General features: G+C 45.1%; 1 protein-coding gene across 6 annotated transcripts in view; it reads right to left on the bottom strand.

Annotated features, from left to right (window-relative positions):
- The window catches only part of LOC307183920 (uncharacterized protein), a 284,255-nt gene extending 278,470 nt beyond the window's left edge, over positions 1-5,785 (bottom strand). For 3 of the 6 annotated variants that reach the window (XR_013827635.1, XR_013827636.1, XM_079917093.1), the window contains exons 1-2: positions 5,717-5,785; positions 1,089-1,170 (exon numbers count right to left, since the gene is read on the bottom strand). The gene's annotated coding sequence lies outside the window, so the exon portion shown is untranslated. The remainder of the gene's footprint in view (positions 1-1,088; positions 1,171-5,716) is intronic. The other 3 variants (XM_079917092.1, XM_079917091.1, XM_079917090.1) reach the window with 1 other exon arrangement.
- Positions 5,786-18,364: the final 12,579 nt, after the last annotated feature.

The raw sequence follows: 18,364 nt of genomic DNA, 5'->3' as shown, positions 1-18,364 counted from the left end.
GTTCCAAGTACCCTATCAGAGTGAAAAGCAGGAGACTGAAAGGTTTATTGTAAATGTTTGTAGTCATGGTGTCTTAACTAAAACTACTGTGTCACAAATACTATTAAAATAATTGTGACATTTTATTCACTTTTACTGCAAACAACAAAAGAAACTATAGGTATTTTTTCATTTCAGGTAATTATTTTAGCTAACAGTTATTAAATGTTTTGAGAAGACAGAGTGCTAATTGCATTACTTCATTTTATCTTTAAAATAGCGCTTCCATGTAATTATTCTTAATATCTCCATGGTATTAAAGTGTATCTCTAGTTTAGACCTTTCTTCAGAACTGCAGACTTGTGTATCCAACTGTGTACTCAGCACCTCTACTTGGATGTCACAAAAACATCTCAAATCTTATACCTCCAAAACTGGTCTTTAATCCCCCAAACATGCTCTACCCCAAACTTTTTCCATCTTAGGTGACAGTAACCACACCTTTCCAGTTCCCCAGGCCCTAAATCTCGAATTCACCCTTGACCCCCTCTTCCTTTCCATTCTTGCATTCAATCTACCACGAAATGCTGTCACAACCTTCCCAATGTGCCACTTCTGAGAATTACCAGCCACTAGCAGCCTGGTGCAGGCCAACAACATAGACCTCGAGGATCCTGTAGTCGCCTCCCGAGATTCTCCCTGACTCCACTCTCTCCCCACATCCTCAAGACCACAGATAGAGCTATGCTTTTCAAACAAGAGACAGTTCATGCCACACCTCGGCTAAAATCCTGCCCCTGGCTGCCTAGGTTTAGAGTAAAAGACACAATGCATGTGATGGCCTCCCAGGACTTACCCAATCCATCCCATCACATATCCGACCTCCAGCCCTCCTGCTGTCTCTTCCTCCCCACTGACTAAGTCAGCCAGGGTGGCCTCCTTGATATTCCTCCAAGCTGCCCGGCATATTTCTGCCTTAGAGTTTTGGGACCGCTCCCAGGGAGTGGTCTCCCCATCATACATTCTGACAACTCCCTCACTTCAAGTCTTCGCTCAAATGTCAACTTATAAAATCCACCCTGACTACCCTATTTAAAATCAGAACCTACCTGTACACGCCTCCAGCACTCCCAACGCAAGCCTCTTCAGTGAGCTTCACATCCTTTTCCTTATCCCGTAGCGCCCATCAACCTGTGACAAAGCATAGAATTTATTTATAACATCCGTTTCCACACGAGAGTGTAAGGAGGGAGAAACCATGCAAGAAGGAGCACGCAGGCAAAGGCTCTTAGTCTAATTTATTCATTGATACGTCCAAGCATAGAGAACAGGAAGATGCTTGATAAATAGTCCTGGAAAAGATACAGATGAGGAAACTAGTAGTAAAGCTCAGAAAGTTTAAGTAACTTCCTCAAGGTTTTAGAGCTAGAAGAGGGTCACAGTAGAATTCACACTTGGGGATGTCTAACTTCAAATCTCTTAGCCTCTCTGCTATCTTTTTTTTTTTTTTTTTTCTTCGCGGTACGCGGGCCTCTCACTGTTGCAGCCTCTCCCGTTGCGGAGCACAGGCTCCGGAGGCGCAGGCTCCGGAGGCGCAGGCTCAGCAGCCATGGCTCACGGGCCCAGCCGCTCTGCGGCATGTGGGATCTTCCCGAACCGGGGCACGAACCCGTGTCCCCTGCATCGGCAGGCGGACTCTCAACCACTGCGCCACCAGGGAAGCCCCTCTCTGCTATCTTAAGTCCATGCAATTCAGGATTTGTTTTAATCAGTGCCATGGAAATTCTCACTCCACTGAATAGGATCACTAAAGTGTTCTCTGTCTAGATCTATATATATATTTTCCATTTAAACAAAGGAAACAGAAGAGGGGAATTCATCATGGGTTACTGCGGTAATTTTACAGCAATTTTAGCAATAATGACATTTAAGTAATAGTGATATTTAGTGATAGCATAATAATAATAAAATAATAGCTCTTAAATGTATTGAAGACGAATTGCATGCTAAACTCGGTGCTAAAATATTTCCATGTACATTTTGTGCAAAATCCTTATGAATATTCTATCAGATGAGCTTGATGTGTAACTCCACCAGGCATACTTCTCTTATTCCGCTTTCAAAGATAAGGAAATTGATGAGAAGTGTGGTAACCGTTTGATCAAGATGAGACTGGTAATAAGTTGTGAGTATGAATTTAAATTCAGGTCTAACTCCAGAATTTGATTCTCAATCCATACATGAAAATTCTGATAATTCCTTTGATAAGAGTATGTTTTCTCCTGGAAAACATCCCCCATTATGTCTGCCTGTGCTCATACCTTCAGAACACAGTCAAGTTTAAAACATGATAAAAATGTTTAAATAGTGTGCTTTAATAAATGGAAATATCTTCATCTCAACAATAACACAAAAAGGCAGGCTGAGCCCTTTGAAGTGGCTCTCTTCCATCCAGAACAAGAGAAGGAATCAACAGCTGCAGAGTAAAGAAAGCATGAAACCCAGAGATGGAGGATTCTGTAAATGACCAATTACAAGACTATTAAGCCGCACTTTCATAGCAAGAGGCAAAATATTCCATTAAACTGAAAATTCTTCTACCCCTCACTCCAAGGCCCACACAAACATTAATGTTGCATTTATTAGGATGTATTTCCTGTGCTCTATCAACTTGACTTTCAGCAACTGTATTAATACAGTCCTTTCGCTTTGCACATATATCTGAATGATGGATTCCATTACTGGAGTTTTGTAGAAAGAGTGGAGGGAATGAAGTAAAGTTTGGGAAGAGCCATCATAATCCATAATGATGGGCACTGAATCAGGACAAGAAGAAACCTCTCTTCTCACTTATTTGAATGAAAATTCTACTATATATTTATTGCCTCTGTACAGGGCCATGTGTTGAATAATGGAAAACAAGCATCTTTCATTTGGAGGTAGGATTTGTGTGCTCAAGTTTCGATGGGCCTGCAGAATTAATCTTGTTTTAGAAATGAAATAAAATGTAATTTCTTACTGTAAGTAGATGTGGTTAAGCAACTGGCAACTTTGATGTCTTTAAATCACTGCAGTTTCGGGGTAGGCAAATCTATAATTATTTCAAGCACTTCTTTATTGGTGCAACAATTGAGCAGTGTACATAGTGGTCAACAACCTGGGCATTGTCACACGACTCTAAGTTTGAATCTAGACTTTGCCACTCACCAGCTATGTGACTTTCAGCTATGAGAATCACTTTCTTCAGCTTTACAGTGTGGATTATTATATGCCCTTTGCAGAACTACTGTAAGAACTAAATGTATATGGGCACAGTGGCTCATAGTAAGGGCTCAAATTAGTATTGTGGTCACTACTAGTAGTATTGAAAAGAAATTAGAACTTCTATTCTCATAAAGTGGGATATGTGTCCCTTTATCATTGTAATTTCATATCATTTTACTTTTGACTTTATAATTTAATAGCTTGATCCAAGAAACATTTAGCAGTAAATATAATTGAAAGAAGGTTACTTGTCAAACATGAAATACTGTAGTATCAAGTGTGCTGGCACAATACTCTTCTCAGATAATTAACCTGTAAAAATATGTTATTGTCTTCTTTTTAATTAAGCACATCGAACATATATATTTACTGTGCCAATTGGCAAAAGGTCCATTAATTCATCAGTCTAACTATATGTTGCATAAATGTCTTCTAAACATAATCGTATATGTATTTTATTTGTTGGGAAAATGTGTTTCAGATTGTTCTTTTCTGCCTATTTAAAGTAAAAGAGGGTGAGAAGTAGAGTTAGGCTTAATGTACTTTGTACTCTATTATGCCATGAAAATGCTTCTGTGCCCTGGAGACAACAACAAAAGATTTGCTTTAATGACAAGAATCAAGTATGTTCTAAAGCTTCCAGGTAGGAGGCGTATAGGTTGCAGTTTATATCAGAAGTCTTTGCTCTCTCTCTCAACTGCGTCTAGATGGGAAAGATGTGGTCACAAATGCTTCAAGGTGATACAGTAAATGTTGCAAAGAGGGGGGTAGGAGGCAGAGTTTTGAATATCTCAAACCTGAGCTAGAAGGATTTTATTTAAAGAAAATAGCGGATATGATTTTTCACTTAAGGAATGCCAGTCAGCAAACCTGACATTAATGTAGGAAATTAGCTCTTTTAGCTATGATGCTTTCAAATGCACATGGCTGAAAACAAATTCAAAATAGTCAAAGGAAATTTAAAAACAAAAACCAAACAACAACAACCACCTCAACAAACAAGTACTAGAAATTCAGGGATGCAGCCATATTCAGATACAGTTGGATCTGGACGTTCCAGAGTATCAGCGGGGTTCCAGCTCTCTCTCCATCCCTCAGCGCTGCTTACCTCTGCAAGACTTTATTTTACAGAAAGTCTCTCCTTGTGCTGGATGGTCACTGGGAGTCCCAGAGTCATATCTCCCCAGCTTAGAAATTCCAGAGAGAAAAGACAATTCTTCCATTTTGCTCTGAGAGAAAAGTCCTGGAGAGCAGTCTGACAGACTTAGCCGAGGTCAGACGCCTACCCATGAGCCAATCACCTGCTTTACTGGAGTTCAGTCCCTGGGCGATTCAACCCCGGGGCCCGTGAGGAGGCAGGATGGCATTATCTGGCAGTTCTCCAAGAAAAGCCTGCTGTTTTTTTGTAAGATGAAAGGGGAGAGGACATGGAAAATGAAACCTGTATCTGCTTCTGTAAATTCCACAGAATCTTACTCCCTGTCCTGTGTCGATGACCATGCAGTAAGCTGACCCAGGAGGTCATTTTTCCCACAACAGTCTTTATATATATGACTAAGGAACACACTGGCAAAAGAATATGGGAGAAAGTCTGAGTATGACAAGTCAGCTAGACTGATATTAACTAAAAAAGCTGTGTGAAAATATCCTTAAAAAGTTGCCCCCAACTCACTCAAAGTCCAAAGCTGGAGCCTGAAATACAATGTCATGGAGTTTGGATAAGAACAGGTTTTCTCTAAGCTGAACTATGACACAGAGATTAGCGACTTCGAGAAACTATACTTTTCCAAAGAAAAAACATCACATGAGAAAAATGAGGCCTAGAAAAATTAAATGACTTAAGGTAACATAGCTAATTAATGGCAGGACTGAGACTAGAGTATATACTTTGTGTAACTGGCTATGGTTTTTTTGTTTGTTTGTTTGTTTTGTTATCAGTTCAAAACGAGACAAACTTAAAAAAAGGAAACACAACCAAAACTCAGTGGTTGGAAAAGAGATGGATGTGAACGCCCACTTGTTTCTTACGTATAAAGTTACCCCTCGCAGTGTTTTGGAGGAGAAAACGCTGGCTCTTCCCAACGTTGGTTATATACACAAAGATTCCAAAGACAAGACAAGTGCTTTGCAAACAAAGTAACTAGAACCAGCTCAGGCTTCCCCGCGCCGGGTCCTACGTTCCACGGTCAGAACCACCAACTGTATCCCCCCGGGGAACAAGGTGATTCAGAAAAGCTGGCGTCTTCAGAGAAGGGAGAACACTTAGCCGGGAAGAGAGGAGAAAACTTGTTCAGCTTCTTGCTGGGGTCTGAAACGATCCCAACAGAGTCCTTAAACCCCTCAGGTTTCCCCAATCAAGCACCCTCGCCTCCAACCTGGGCCACCCCAGATCTATCAGACGACAGAAGTCTGCGGACGCACGAAGAGCTGACCACCCCACGAGAGGAACCTACGCGCGGCCGCGCCCACTCACCCGCCGCTCCCCGGGAGACGCGAGACCAGCCCGGGGTCCAAGTCCTGGGCGTGGCTGACTCACCCCTCTCCGGGCCTAGCTCCAGCTCACCTCGGCGCGGCCCGCCTGGGCGCCGCCATCTTGACCACGAAGGGGGCCTCGCGCCGGAGGCCCCTGAGAGGGCGCCCTGAGCGGAGCCGGAGCGCCGGGGAGCCCCAGGTCGGCGCCCTACGTCCCCCGCGCGCTCGCGCAGCGTCCACGCGCGACGAGAGTCCCTCACGCAGCCCCCGACCCAGGCTTCCGCGGACCCGGCGCCCCGCGCAGCCCGCACCGCGGCTCAGGCGGCGCCGAGGGCGGCCCGGGCGGAAGAGCGGGCGGGGGGCACGCGCTCAGTAACCTGGCAACGCGGAGCAACCCGGCGTCTCTGGCGAACCCCAGCCTTCCACCGCGAGGAAGCACGGACCCCTGCACCCGCCGTCCAGCCCTCGCCGCCGCTCGGTCGCTTCGCCCGCTGCTGCCCGCTGGCTATGGTCTTTTCAATCCATGATACAACGTCTATATGTAACGAATCTGTTAAACCCTAAATGTTTATGATATTCAAGTAATCCAGTATCTGAATTATTCTTGAAGATAAAACATCCAAAGACTTCTTAATTGTATGGGTATACATACATAAAATACACGTGGCGGTAACTTCAAATATAGTATGTGCCTGTCTCTATTCCTTCCCCCTCCGCTCTTTAAAAAATGCCCCTTTAAAAATTGCCCACTCACCATCTGTTAGGTAAATTTGCTGAAACACAGTAAATGTGGAGACAGAAATTGTTATAGAGACTATTCCAAATGGCACTGACACCTGTATTTATGAAATGTTTAAAAGGGTAAGTTAGAGTTGTTTTTTTAAAAAAAAAAAATCCCACTATAGTAACACCACATCATCCTAGGTGCCCAGTTCTATCCAATTACATAAGATGGAGAGAGAGAGAGAGAGAAACAGAGAGAGAGTGAGAGGAGAAAGAGAAAGAAGAAAGGAAGAAAACCAAGTACTTATGTATAAAATGTTGCTGCCAAAGTTTGAGATTATACTCAAGCATCAATGAACAGAAGGAAAACACTTACAAATTTACGAATGTATTTCATTTATGGTATGAGGGACACAGGTTTAGATTTGCAACATGCTCCCACAAGGGTCAAATTGACCACTTTTTTCTATCTAGTTGCTCTTGAGAGAACAAAACAATTGAAACAGATGCCATTCAATTCCAAGTCTATAGCTTAGACCATGTCACTGCACATGAAATATTGTTCATTCAAAGTCAGCACACAGCAAGAGTAATTTATACTCTCAGAGTGTTTGCTCTCAAGTCAATAGCAGAGAAGCCTTGAATAAAAACGTTCCCATTACTTTCCATTGTAATAGATCTTACTTATAGCCCATGAAACAGTGGTCAGAGGAGATTTATTCTTTGGACACCATATTATATAATCTCTCCACTTTAAGCCATCCCCCACTCGGCGATTATTTTTTAAATATGTTACTCGTAGTCAATATTAATTTACATTTAATCTTTCTTAGCATTAGGAGAGTATTATTTCGTACAGGCTCCGAAACAAATCTCCCGAAATTCCTCCCTGATGCTCCCTTCAGGCTGAAAATGCATTGCAGGGTGGCTGCAGTGACTTAATTCTAGTTGGCAGAGCCCTGGCCTCACACTAATTTCATTAGCCTCAAACTCCTGGATTTGAAAGATCCACTGAATATGATTCCTGTCCTCTGACATGTCACTTACTAAGCAGTTCAGTGTGCATACAGAGGAGAGAGAAAGGACTTGCTCAGCTCTGGCCCACCGGCAGGCAGATGAGAATTCCCAGTCAGAGACACTGTTTACATCTGAGTGGTCATTCTTGCCCGGGTCCTCATTTTCAGGAAGGAAGTTCAATCCAGGCTTTGCTGGCAGCTGCAGCATTTGTTACATCCATTGCTAGCTCCTTGTTCCTTCCTGCCCCCCAGTGCTTAGCATCCCCCATTTCAGTCACTAAGTCTTCCTTCCCCCAGCCTAGAAGCTTACCTCACCATAAATTTTTATCTCAAATGATAGGTTTGACACATTCCCCACAGCAACCCACAGGGACTGGGGAAAAGAAAACTCAAATCTCTGGAGAGCTAAGAATTCAACCATTTAGAGGAGTTTCTTTTATACAGGACAGTCTTCATTGAGCTGAACCCTGCAATCCCAGAGAAGATTCACCTACCCGTTCTTTTCCTCTTTCCCTAAAGTGACTGTGTCTTTGAACAAGGGGTCTGCGTTCCACTATTCTCTCTATTCATTTTGCAGGTTTACAGAGGCTGGGAAACTGGGGACTGGACTTACATGCCAGGAGCTTCTAAGATCACACGCAAAAATAAGGCTACTAGAAGAGACTGTTGGAATCTATCTCTGTATATTTGAACATGGGCAGTGGTTAACCAGGATGCTCACACCAAGCTTATATCCAGCTTGCAGCACAAGCCACAAGTTGGTGCATCCCTCCTACTACCAGCCTCTTCTCAATAAATGCAGGTGAAAACTGGGGGCTCTTTTCCCTCAGCTGTTCAATCCAACATGAATAGCTGCAATTTGCAAATTAGAGGAAAATGACAGTGTTTTCTCTGAATGGTTTTGGTCCCAACGCACACTGCTAATGCTGGCATTCCGTTCCTTTCCTTCCCAGCCCAGGGAACGGGGGAACTAAGCATAAGGCAAGCGTTCTCTTTTCTTGCAAGTGCCTCAGATCCACACACCAGAGAAGGAATCAGCTCCCCCTGGAATCTTTTTCAGCAAACACAATCCTTCACCTAGTCTGCAAGCTCTCTCTTGACTTTAAGATTTCACTCTTTTTCCGACAGGCAGGCCCATCTGCAAGCTCCCAAGCTCCAAGTGAAGGCACCAAAATAATTTTTAAAATGTCAAACAGCAAATGTGCCTTCAACCCCCAGAGCTCCAGTAAAAATACTGTGAGTTGCCCCTGTGGTTCTCAGGTGACCTCTGGCCTCATCCTCCCTGCAGCGCTGCCTCCTCAGGTTCTCTAGTTTAAGCTCAGAGGTAAAGGAAGTGCTTCTGGGTTTTGCTTCCAACAACCCAGGCTCTTCCTGAAAGCATTACCTCAAAGTGAAGGCTGCCCAGAAGCACTTTTGGCCTTGCAAACATCTAGAGGTGGCATACTCAACAGGTGCTAGGGATGCTCAGAGGCTCAGAGGGGCCATACCAGGCTGCAGCTTTAGACAGGCACCCCTCCTTCTGGCACAAACACAAACTTCATACCCCTGGGTGCTGATGTAGTGACAGCTTGAATCTCACAAGGAGTCCCCTCCAGAAACCCAACATGCTTCAGGAAAGGCACTAGAGAGGGAGCCGACTTTTTAGCTACGGGGAGCATAAGGGTCAGCCAGAACATCTGGAGAAGGGACTAACTGAGCTTGGGTCCTACCAGGCAGGGAGAGAGCTGTGCATTAGGAAAGGATCACTTCAAGACAGAGATGAACAAAAAACTTGGAGATAGGGGTAGAGAAGGAAAAGAGAGGCAGAAATTGAAAGGGAGAACATAAAAACAGAGAGACAAAAAAAAAAAAAGCAGGGAGAAAGAGACACAAGGAGAGAGACACACAGGAAGAAAGACAGAGAAACAAGAGAACCCATAGTCACGCAGACCCTGAAACTCAATTTCTTCATCCAGAAGCCATCCATCTATACCCAGGGCGGCACAGGAGCCTCGGGGCCGAGGCTGCGGGAGCAGGCGGTGAGAGAGCACTGCAGCACCGCCCACCGCTCAGCGGGCCCGATCCGCCGTCCTCGCATCTTCCGCCGTCCTCGCATTCTTCCGCCGTTGCCCGCCTGCACCCGGAGCTAGAGTACCGCCCGGCCTTGCTCAGCGCACCCTACTGCCTCCCGCCAGGCGCCTTCTTGTCTGGCTCTGAGAATCGTCCTCAAAACCCAGGACTGGGGTTGGGGGCTGCGTTAGAGAGGTCGTGGGAAAGGATGGGCACAGGGTGGGTGCAGACAAAGCGACTGTGTTTCGCAGTTAGCATGAGCTCACCTCCGGGCTCTGAGCTGGCAGGAGTAGAAAGCTGATCGCCCGGCTCCTGCCAGTGGCCGGATCGCAAAGGCAGTTTAGACGGTGCAAACAACTGCCCAGAGCAAATCACCTGGGGGCACGTCTGCGGGTGGCTTCTCCCCGCTTGAGGACAGTCCCCACGCCTTCCGCCCCATGCCCTCGCAGAGACAGGTTACAGGTCGGGAAATCCAACCCGAGCGAAATGGGCAATTCACGTCCAAATGTAGGTGAAGACCTAGCCTTCGGTTTAAGAACTGCCTCCCTAAGCTCTTCTCGAAATTTTCCAAGGCAGCTGCAGCTTGTCGGGCGGCTTGGGGCAGGGAAGCTGGGGAGTTGAGAAATGCCTAGTTTCTAGGCGTCTTCTCATCTTTCATATTCCTTGCGCCTAAGTGGCTCTCACAGGAGCCCGGCACTTTTACAAGCCTGTTTTGGAACCATATTTCACTCGAATGCAAACCCATTTAAATCATCGCCTTGTTTTTCGGAGACTGTTTCTTGTCAATGGGGCCATAAATCCAGAATGTCAAGCCGGATGGAGTGGAGCGCGGACAGGGGAGAGATGGAAGGGAAATGAATCAAGCAGGGAAAGTACCTCCTCGGGTGAGGTGGGAGGGATTCGGCAGGATCTCCAGGGTGGAAATGAGCGAAGGCTGACCAGACCCCGCACCCCTGGAGTCCAAGCCAGCCTTCAGGATAAAGAGCGCGGGGAGCTACGGCGCGCTCTGCCCCGGAGGGAGCGCCCCCCTACCTGGAAAAGCCTCAGGATGTTGGCTACCATGATGGAGACCGAACTCCCCGAAGCCCCAATCACTCCAACTCCTTTCTCGGGCTTGACGAAAACCGGAGGCTCGCCGTTGGTGCAGCGCACTTCGGAGGTGTCCTTCTGGATGAGCGCCTGGACGAAAGTGAGCGACTGTTCGAGCGCATAAGTGTCCCTGGAACAAGTGTCCAGGATCCGCGCTCCCAGCGTCACGTTGGGCAGCAGGTTGGGATCGCTGTTGATCTGGTCCAGGGCGTAGAGCATCGCTTCCAGCCCGTGGATCCCGTTCTTCCTCTTGATATCGCCGCAGGGCACTCCAATGGGACGCTTCGCGTACACCGGGAACAGCCCCCCGAGGGTGACGTCCCCCTCGATCCGAATGGAGTGCGGGGCGTACATCTCCTGGCCGCGCGCCGCCGCCGCCAGCGCGCACAGAAGCACCTCCAGCACGCAGCAGGGAAACTTCGCCAGAGTCAGGGCGCGGAGCAGCTTCCCCAGCTGGACCATGCTGCTCCCGCGGCTGCGGTGGTGGCGGCGGCACTCGAGGGGACGGTGGCGGGCTCGCCGGAGTCCTGGCCCCTTGGGGTGAGCTCCTCCGGGGAAGCCCAGGGTCTCCTGCGGGCGAGGAGGGTAGGGGCGCCCGGGGAAGGGCAGCCGGCGAGGGTGGGGGGTCCCGCGGCGCCTGCCATCTTGGGGCGCCGTGCGCTCTTGGGTTCCCCGGCCAGCGCGCCGCGCTCGAGCTCGCGCTCGGTGGCTTGCAGCTCGAGCTCTCCAACAGCCCAGCACTGGGGAGAGAGCGAGGATGGCTATCGCTTTAAATGCGCGTTCGGCTCCCTCTCCTCCTCCGCCCACTCCCTCCCACCCTCGCTCGCTCTCAGGCTCTCCCCACCCTTCCCAGCGCCCACCCTCCCCACGGTTTTGCATCATCACGCAGGGAGGGGCTACGTGCTGAGGTAAGGGGGGAGGGAATGGGTGGGCGTCTGTGGGGGGGAGTACCTCCGATTGGGAGTTTCGAGGTCCCCAGGGAATCTGGGGATTGCAGGTCGCAGGCGAAGGCTGAGCTCCTGCTTCGGTCTCACTGTAGAAGCCGCTCGCTCGCCCGCCTGCACCCACACGCGCATTCTAGGCACAGGGTGGCATCAGCCCCGGACAGGGCGGTTCTAGCTGGGGCTGACTGCTTCCAACCCTGAGGTCCGGAGCCGGGACTGTCAGCGCCGGGAGAATGCGAGGTAGTCGAAGGTGATGCCGCCAAGCATGAAGGGTAGTAGGGAGACCCCAGTCTGTACTGCTAATTCGTCTGTGCCAGTTTTTCCTAAGAAAAACACACATACACACAGGAGCCTGATTTATGACCTAAAGAACCTTTACGCAGAGACTTCTCCGGGGCCAGGCACTGGGCTAGCCTGTAGGGAAAGACGCCAACAAGAAATGCTGGGAATGGAAATGCATCTTTGGTCTTCAGGGGTTACCGTGGCCGGAGCCGGATGAAGTAACCCTGGTCTCCAGTAAATCTGTGGCGGATTCGCTCCTTTTCTTCCTTTCATCGCAAGAGATGGAACAACTGAGAACTCTGCAGAGCGCACTTTCTTCTCTGGCGCTGACAGGTGTAAGACTCCCTCCTACCCATTTCCAGAGATGCTTTTGGGCTGATGTCAGGTTTCCTCGGGCAGGAAATAGCAAGAAAGAGGTGGCAGTAGGAGGAGCAGACAGAAATCTCCCCATCGATCCAGTGATCCATTCTTCTTTTTTTTTTTCTGGCTGAAGATTTGGGGGGTTTGGGGAATGGAACCAGGATGCCAGAGCAGGTTGTAGTGCAGTTAGGAAACTGTTTTTCAAAGGTGTCCCCTCCTGCAGGTCCAGCCCAAACTTGGCCCATTAAAGCAACAAGTGGCCCTAGTTCCTACACAAGGAAGAGCAATGTATCTGCCCTTGGTGCCCACGTGTACTGCTTATGGTGGTCTCTACTCTTGCTGAGCCTTTCTGTTGGAGGGCAGCGAAACTGTCTTATACAGAATTGAGGGCGCAGAGAAAACCAAAACAAGACTATACTTTCTGTTGTAATGTTAGTGTACTAAAGAAAAATGTCCTTGCACATAAACAACACAACACACACACACACACCTAAAAAGTCAGAAGTTGGTTGTCTCTTCCACCAACCACCTGTCTGACCTTGGCACTTCTGTTCCTGTGCCTGAGTTTTACTTTGCCCATCTGTAAAATGATGAAATTGAATTGAATGTTTTACAGGTTAACTTTTAACTTTCAAATCCTCTGTTGAAATAGGTCATGCACCTTGGGCCATGGTGTTCTTTTTAGACCAATATCCTTTGTTGCTTTATGTGTAGGGCACCCGTTTTTTGATACCCAAAAAACACTCCAAACATTTCCTGGTACAGAGGATTTTATTTTTTTTCTTCTTGACCACCCATTTATCTTCCTTCTAGGGAGAGTCCAGTCCATCATTTTCTTTTCAGACATGCCCCTCCTCCAGGTTTCAATACTTAAGGTTTGAGGAGGAAAAAAACCTTCTGGCTACAGTGTTCAAGGAAGGGAATAGAGGCTAACAAGAGTTATGCAGGGCTAATCCCTGGACTTCTGCTGGAGTAACGAGGTTGATGACATAGGGTTACCACTGTCCAATAGACAATCCGTGCCGGAGTTAAAAGAAAAAGGAGCCTCCTTCCTCTAAATGCTTTATGTATATCTTTTGGACAACGTTACACTATTTGATTTTGTAAAAACATACCATTTTACTGCCATCTTCAAGAAAAGTGATGTAAAAACTATGCGAAGCTACCCCTGTATACAATGTGATCATCAATCCCTCATAGATGTGATGCCCTGCTATATAAGTGCACACCTTGTGCAACCTTATGCTGTGATGCGCCCGCCCCTTCCAGCCAGCCCTGGAGCTGCGAGGGTATAAGCCCGCAGCTGTGCCAGAAGCTCCCACATAAACAGGGAAATATTTGAATCCCATAATGAGAACTACCAGAGAGGAGAAAAGGCAGAGAGAAGAAGGGGTGGGGAAGAGAGAAAGGGACCTGGTTAGAACATGTGAGCTCCTGGATCCACATGTGCCTGAAAGATTGCCTCTTTTTTTTCAATTATATAGTATTTTATTTCTGTTGTTTGAAGTCAAAATATCCTCTTGTAACTCACCTATTCTGCTATTCAATACATTGGATCAAAAAGGCTGGAACAAGTGAAATAGATATCCTGGTAAGGCAGCATTAGCTAATTTGGAAAGGGGGAAAGAAGCAAAGCAATAGAAAGGCATCCTTGGGAACACAAATACTGTGATCCTAGTATTTAGGCATCAGTACCTGAGGCTATATTTGATAGAGACTGTATCCTTATTTAGTTTTTAATTTAAGGCTATTTAGTAGGCACTTGGTGCCAAAAAATATATTTGAAGAGCTGTGTTACAAGTAATAACACTTGATTTTTCACCTGCCCATGTGAAGATCTATGTTCTCCTCTTCCATTTCCAGGTCACAGCTTGCAATTGCTCAACAAATAGTTCTTGGCTGACTGTTGAATGTTGCCTTATTCTGTGTTCTCTCTTTGCTCTACTCATTCTCCCCAAACGTCTGGCAGCAATCATTATCTTCTTTTTGTTGCAGTCATCTGTGTGCATGTTTTATTTCCCTTGCTAAGCTGGAAGATCCTTGAGGGTAAGGGGCTAGGTATTATTTATCTTTTTACCTCGGACAATGTTCAGAATGGTGTTTTGTACCTAAGAAGCACTCATGTGTTGAATGAATCAGAATTGGTTTGCCATTCCCCACTGCCTTTATCTCACAATAACAGAAACATAAAGTGAGCAGAGCAGAACCGACGGCAAATAAATTGTCCTCTTAGTCACAGAATGCAGTTTCTAGAACTTAAAGAATAATTAGTAGATTTTGAAATAATTTTGTTTTACAAAAATTTCATAAGATTGAAATACTCTAACCTTCAAGCTCTCGATCAACTCTAAAGGAGGGCTTTAATTGGCTCTTCCTGAGTCAAGTGTTTATTCCTGGGCCGATAACTGGGGCCATTATCATAATAGAAAGTGTGATTTGTTACCAGAGAAAGAGGAAAGTGACGCTGGGCTTGCAAAATATTTCTATCTTCAGCCAGAGTGCATAGGATCTGGAACTTAATTGGTGACGCAGTATTTGTTTGAGATTATATGAATGAAAAATCTTTGTGCAAGAGTGATTAATCTAAAACTTGGCCAGTCATTGTCCTAGTGTCATATTAAATTGCAGGTGAATCTAGTTTTAGGCACAAAGATCATAAATATAAAATGTGTTCCCAGGCTTGGTTCTGTGTAGTCAGTAATCTATACTCACCCACTCAATAATAAAAATGAAAGTTAAGGACTCAGTCCTAACTTACATGCTTAGCATTGTATTTTGCTAGCAATCTCAGTTTTATTTTCTTTGTTCTCCCCTGTCCATCATCTTCTGCAGAAAATAATGTCTCCACTTTCAATTCCCTGTCTATTTAAATCCAATTTGTAATTTATAAAGTTGTCCTCCTTAAGGGCTGCTGCTTCTGCCACAGTAATGTACTCTGGCCATTATTATACTCTTCCATCTTTCATGTAGGTCTCCATCCATAGGTTTTGTTTTCATAGCTTTTTTTTTTTGGCGGTACGCGAGCCTCTCACTGTTGTGGCCTCTCCCAATGCGGAGCATAGGCTCCGGACGCGCAGGCTCAGCGGCCATGGCTCACGGGCCCAGCCGCTCCGCGGCATGTGGCATCTTCCCGGACTGGGGCACGAACCCGTGTCCCCTGCATCGGCGGGGGGACTTTCAACCACTGCGCCACCGGGGAAGCCCTATACTTATGATTTTATATTTGCTTATTTACTTTTGTCTCCCCACTCAGCTCAAGAGAGACTATATTCATCTGTGTTAATCACTGCTGTGTTTCCTGAACATGGCTATAAATCATACTGAAGAATGGTGCCTGAAATTTGGTAAGGGATCAATCAATTTTCTTGGCTGGATGAAGAAATGTGTTCATAAATTAATGAACAGATCTTCGGGGCTTCTGACTTGAGGACTAATGGGAAGAGGATGGCAAATGGTTGGGACAGGGTACTGCAAGAAGTAGTATTTGGAGTACTCTGATAGCTATCCTAACAGATAAGATTGTGTTCATTTAAGTAGTTCTAATGAGAGAGCTGGGAACTAGGGACACACAGCATTAAGATTTTTATAATGCATTCTGCAGAGTTCTTTTTAAGTCTGTACAAATATCATTGAAAATATATGCATACATATACACCTCTGTTACTTTAATTAGTGCCTTACGAGAGCCCCTCAAGGAAGGGGTAGTAGCAACTCTCAGTATCCTTCCTTTATGATGAGCTTAATTTATTCAAAGTTACATCATAATTTATTTGTAACTGTGAAACTAGACTTAGTTATTGAATAGACCCTCCCTAGGAACGTATGACATTAATAAAACCAACAAAACTTTGTTCAGTTTCCAATGATAGACACACTACAGACTCAATTATGGGCCATCCAGTTTAATGAAGGGAAGAAGTGATTGAACAAATATAGAGCAAAGAGAATATGAAGTTTTATCCTCCATTAATATTAGTAACGGATAGTGTGGGCTCCAGTGCCTTCAAGATAGCTTGAGACCATCATCTCTGTGTCATGGGCAGGGGGATGTTCAGTCAGGGTGTCTTTCACTGTCACTGAGAAAAATTTCCATAATATATAATGATACCTACTGAAACTGATATGGGGCATTTGGGTAATAAGGAATCCATTAGCATATTTTTCCAGAAGCCTTGACTACAAAATGAAGACAGTAGATTTGCACACTTTCAGCCATGAAGAAGTTGTTTGGATATTCATCCTTATGCCTAATGAAATAAGCTTATTTCATCTCTGCAGCTTCCCATATACCATTTTCCCACCTCTGTTTTATGTTTGGAAAGACTTTTAGAAATTGAAAGTCAAGTTAAAAAGTGAGTGACAACTTAAATGATATATGGAATATTTTGCTGACTTACAAGAGCATGCAGAATTAAATATGACCCAGTTCAAATGTTTATTTTAACGTGTATGTTGAGGGGGCGTTTTCAAGGTGCCAGAAAATGAGAATTCACCTTCCAGTGTGTGTTACCAGTTCTGTTCATTGCACAGAATCATCATAAAATATACTGTTTTCTATGTACCTGGTATATATCTCAATTAGTTTGAAGAATTTCTCAGATACCTCTTAATATGTAGTGCTCCAATTCCAATCTTGCCATGTCCTGTACCAGTGACACAGCACACAGGAGTTTTATTTCTCTTTATTTCTCTGGGTTGTTCAGAACCCAATGAAAGAACAATGGAATGGGATCCAAGAGATCAGGGTTCTTGTCCCAGATTTACCACAAAATAATTGTGTCCTCTTGGGAAAATTATAGTCATTCTAGGTCCCTTTTCTTTACTTTGACAGAGCTGTACTAGATGACCCCAAATAATATAGCACTCTTTCGGTAGTCGCTTAGATGTTATTGGTATTCTGAAACAAATGAAGACAATGACACATGGAGCTGTGCAACATCTCTGTAACTCTGTTGTCTTAGAGTTGCCTCCATTTTACAGATGATAAGATGACTGTGCATAGAAGTAGATGTTTGGAACCAGCGGTTCCAAAGTAAGTGGAGGTAAACCGCAAATTTCCTTCCTTCCTGAAGCTCACTTAGCCAAAACATAGGCTTCTGAATATTAAGCTGTAAAGCATATTATCAGTACATTTTAAAAGAAGCTATTCTTCTAGGATTTCCAATTAATAGCAGGAGGTTTTGAAATTCTTGAAAGATCATCTGATTTTGTGAGATTTGCAGCTCTATTTTCCTGTCAAGCAAGTTGTATTAGTGCCAGACAGTCATCTGAGCTTCTGGATGCTTCTCTGAACCTCTTGAAGTTTTCTTCTTGCTATCTGAAATTCATGCCAGATAAGCCTTTTTCTAGAGCGTATGTACAGACTTGTGTATTTTTATATAGGAAAGCGATGCAGTGAGTCAAGTCGGGGGTTAAGCCCTCATTCTCAGAGTGGTATTGAGCTCCTGGTGAAATATAATCATCATTTCCTCAGAATCGGAAAGCAGTTATCTCAGGTGTATAATCCCATTAACTATTTATACATTTACATATGATACATGTATTTATTGTACCTACGAGGTGTGTTCTCTTTGGGAAGTACAAAGCTCTTAGAGACATAGGTTGTTCATTTTTTTATTTGCCCACAAATACTGTGACCCTTTGAGCAGGAAGGTCTATATTTTACTAACATCTAGAACCAGCAGTTAACAGGGTGTCTAAGATGTAGTCAATAAATATGAAATAGATATATGAACACATTTTTATGTAAGGGCCAGGACATGGACAAATAGAAATTTTTCGTTTTCAGTCACAAAGCAACAACAGACATAAAAATGATACAGACAACAAGTGCTACGGTCATTCAAAGAAGGCATAGAATAGATAGAAGGATCTCCTCTATGGCACAGGGAACTATACTCAATGTTTTGTAATAACATCTGTATGGGGCACCTGCTCCACACCAGGCCCTATGACAGGTGCTTACATACTTTCCCTCTCCCCCATCCTATGGGGAAAGTACCTCTGCTATAGATTTAACATTTGCCTCCCCCAAAATTCATATGTTGAAATCCTAACCCCCAAAGTGATGGTATCAGGAGGTGTGGCATTTGGGAGGTGATAAGGTCATGAGGGTAGAGCCCTCATGAACAAAATTAGTGCCCTCATAAAAGAGACCCCGCAGAGGTCCCTCGACCTTTCTGCCAT

This window comes from Stenella coeruleoalba, assembly GCF_951394435.1.
Source record: "Stenella coeruleoalba genome assembly, chromosome: 3".
Taxonomy (NCBI): Eukaryota; Metazoa; Chordata; class Mammalia; order Artiodactyla; family Delphinidae; genus Stenella; species Stenella coeruleoalba.
Note: the sequence above shows the minus strand (reverse complement) of the source record. Positions and strands in the feature narration are given on the sequence as shown.